Source organism: Jaculus jaculus, chromosome 4 (genome assembly GCF_020740685.1).
Source record: "Jaculus jaculus isolate mJacJac1 chromosome 4, mJacJac1.mat.Y.cur, whole genome shotgun sequence".
NCBI classification, from domain to species: Eukaryota; Metazoa; Chordata; class Mammalia; order Rodentia; family Dipodidae; genus Jaculus; species Jaculus jaculus.
Genome location: NC_059105.1, coordinates 141,307,332 through 141,311,451, shown reverse-complemented (window position 1 = coordinate 141,311,451; position 4,120 = coordinate 141,307,332).

Genomic DNA, 4,120 nt, shown 5'->3' with positions numbered 1-4,120 from the left:
TTAAAATTCAGCTACTCATATACTTCTCTGACTCAAGAAATCTTCATTACCCACAACTAGGAAAACATAAGAAGTTTGTCAGTCTGAGAACTTTCATAAGTGTGTTCTAAGTTCAACTTGGACCAATATTTCATGTCAATAAGAACAAAAGCTGTGAGGATGTGATTTGATCAAATTTCATAAATCTCATAGGAGGCAATAGAACTCAGCAGTAGCAGACAAAACTGCTAAGTAGTTGAAAATAACCTTAAGATATTCTGAAACTCTGCAGACTGGCTCTTGCAGTTACTCTCAGACTGAGGATGAAAAGCAGAGTTATATACTGTAAGTCTTCACACCATTCTCCTAAGAAATGTAAAATGACTCATTTAGATAAAAGTAAGCTTTTTTTGTAATTTAGATGTTAGTATTCTTTGTTTCAAAAATGTAAACTATAGAGTTGCTGGATAAATCAATGGACATTTATCAGTGGGATTTCTGTTCTCTACTAGGAAATATTTCCATACTAGGAAGTATAAAGTCTCCAGTGTGAAAGAACAAAGGTAAACCACATAGCTAGGGAAACTTTGAAAGATAAAAGGAATATAAATTCATTGCTTCAGGGAGAAAAACACATATTCAAACTATTATCTTGATTTCAGGTAAGGAGAAATAACAAAATCTTCACAAGAAATCAAGCTTATTAGAAACCTGTAACTAATGATAATTGTTTGTGTTACTTACCAAAATTACAGGGCTGGGGAGAAGGCTCAGCAATTAAAGGCACTTGCTCAAAAAGCCTGCCAGCTGAGTTCAGTTCACCAGTACCCACCTAAAGCCAGATCTACACAATGGTACATATGTCTGAAATTCATTTGCTGTGGCAAGAGGCCCTGGCAAGTGTCACTCCTTCCTCTTAAACAAACAAACAAATACTTTAAAGAAAATATAGCATGTGAATTATAGAAGCATTTGGAAAACAATGAAGCTCATTTATCTTCTTATAACCTGAAGTGTCATGTTCTTTCTTGCATAGGGCACCTAAGCCTCTCTGAACTAAAGATGATGTTGGCTGACCCTACCTACAGAATTGTCACATCTCAGATCTTTTAATTCATATAACTAATTTATTAAAAGATAAGTTCACAGGACAAGCCTACTTCTTACCTCAGTATTACCTACTATAAAATGGAATTTTATATTTACTCTCATGATCTATATGTGAGGTCTGTTGTAAATGATATGTTTGTCCCCTCCGCTTCAAAATTCTTATACTAAATATCTGCTTTCACTGAGATGGTATTTTTAGGTATATCCTTTAGAAGAAATTTAGTCACTAGAAAATAAGCCTTTAAAATTGGTGTTAGTATCCTGATAATATAATGGGTTTTGTTGAGAATGACAGAGCCTTATCTCAGCCCATAGGTGGTTTTAACTCAGGAACCAAGGTGCCAGACTCCAAATGGTCACCAAAGGTCTCCTAATTTAGTGGCCTTGGATTCTTTCTGTCATGGAACGTAAATAATGAGTCTAATGGCCACTGAAGTTTCAGTTTTTTAAACTATATTACAGTGAGAAAGCAAGTTTGGAGACATAGGCCACATTAAGTCTAATGAGAACTGTAAGAAGTATGTAAACGTCAGCTAGGAGGAGACCTAGACAAGTTGTCCCAAGATAACCATTTTCAAGGGGTTTAAAAGACTCTCTGGCTTGGGACATATGTTGATCTTTTTTTAAAAAAAAAATTATTTATTTATCTCCAAGAAAAGAGAGATAGCAAGAGAGAGAGAGAGGGAGAGAGAGAGAGAGAGATAGAATGGTCAGATGGTGATGCCACTTGGATTCTAGCCACTGCAAACAAATTCCAGATACATTTGCCACTCTGTGCACCTGGCTTTGTGATGGAACTGAAGAATCATATCTGGGTGATTGGGCTTTGTAAGAAAGCACCTGAACCTCTAAGTAACCTCTCTAGGTCAAATAACTTGGTCTTTAAAGTGAGATACAAAAAGTATCTGGTGCAATGACCATACTCCATGGGATGTACATGTCTCTGTTTTCTAATTAGGAAACTGGTCACTTATTTCTGGACCAAAGAACAGTTAATTTCACACTAACAAGCTTTGCAAGGATGACCCAGAACAGATTAAAGGAAGAAATACAGTGGGACTGATTAGTCTAGTTGGTCCAAATATACATTCTCATGAAATGAATATGTGCCACTTCAGCCTAAAGTGAGCAAGCTTAGTCCAGTAAAGAGAGGTAGGCCTAACCAGAAATTCCCAAGAAATGATTATGTATCTCTCTATCCTGGTGACTAGGATAGGACCTCAGTGCATATTTCAAGGGATGATTAAGGTTTCAAGTCATAAGAACTTGTGTTAATTAGTTTGCTGATGTGTAAAATATAGAAAATCAGTAAGAGGAGGAAAAACAAAGTCAAATATGATACCCAGGCTCCAGCCAGAGCAGAACTGCTAATAGGGACAGAAACTACTTACCACTGGAGTTCTACTTCACTAATAGATATATATTTTTAAAATTTTATTTATTCATTTATTTGAGAGCGACAGATAGAGGGAGAGAGAGAGAATGGGCACACCAGGGCTTCCAGCCTCTGCAAACGAACTCCAGACGCGTGTGCCCCCTTGTGCATCTGGCTAACGTGGGACCTGGGGAACTGAGCCTCGAACCGGGGTCCTTAGGCTTCACAGGCAAGCGCTTAACCGCTAAGCCATCTCTCCAGCCCACTAATAGATATTTTGTCTTTTGCTCTTTACACCTAAAAATCTGGTTTTCTCATTTTCAGCCATACAAGGTAAAAGAGGAAGGAAATTGCCAATTAACAATCTGCAGGCCCAAAGATGGCTGTGACCAGAGTCTAGCACTCCTCCTGATCAACACTCAAATCTCTGACATTCTGCTTTCAGAATTCTGAGACAATGACTGTTTTTGTTTATAAGCCACCCAGCCAGCCCTTTGAACTTTATCATTGTTTTAGGCTTTCATCTCTGTGACAAAATACCTGAACAAAACAACTTAAAATACAAGAGATTAATATGTCAAGGATTTCGTCAATGTTTGCTCAGCCCCATTGCTCTATTTTTGAACATTAGCCATGGATGTGTGACAGCCCTGAGATATTCAACTTGAGAGAAGCAAAGACAGAGAGTGAAGGGACAAAGAATAAGTTCACACCAGTACTCTACTTCTCTCAATTAGTCAACCCTCCTCCATCACCACACAAGAAAGCGCAAGTTTACACCTGTACTCTACGTCTTGTGTGTGTGTGTGTGTGTGTGTGTGTGTGACTTCACAGATATTTATCGAGAATTCTTTTCTGCTTCAGGCAAAGGGTTAGATATTGTATGGTGGGCATAAACTTAATGTACTATTTTATTAGGACTATGAATGGTCTCTCAAGTTTTTAGAACAAGTAAGAGCCATATCTATTCTATGTACTCTACTTCTTTCAACTGCACAAGCCTCTCCTAGACCATCTCCCAACAAAGGACATATTTGTGCCTGTTCTTAACTTTCAACTAGTCAGCTGTCCACTTCTCCATTACTTGATATACCAGTAAGTTTCCAATTCATGGTAGGATTAATCCACTGAAGAAATTAGAGTCCTCATGATATAATGCCTCCTCCAACCATCTGCTGTCCCCAAAGGGTCACTATACAACTATGCATTCAAATCATAACACTGAACTAAGATGGAATCTCCATATTCACTGAGAGACGGAACTAGTAAAAACTCTTTAGATATCTGAACTCCCATTAATAATCTCAGAATTTCCATGTATCTCACTCACAAATCATCCTGTGATGAACTTTAAGAGCATAAATGGATTGACCAAAAACTTTTAGTCATACAGTTGCCATATATGCCATATAACATATGCATGCATATTTAATTCTATTTGATTTAAATTTCTCTGAATTTCTTAAAATTACATGAATACCAAACTAATAAACATAAATAGTATGCTATCCAACCTATATAAATGAATGTGTGTGTGTGTGTGTGTGTGTGTGTGTGTGTGTATAATATATATATATATATATACAAATTTAGGCATGGCTTGCTATACAATAGCAGATGATTGCTATAAAATAGTTGAAATGATATATAATTTAA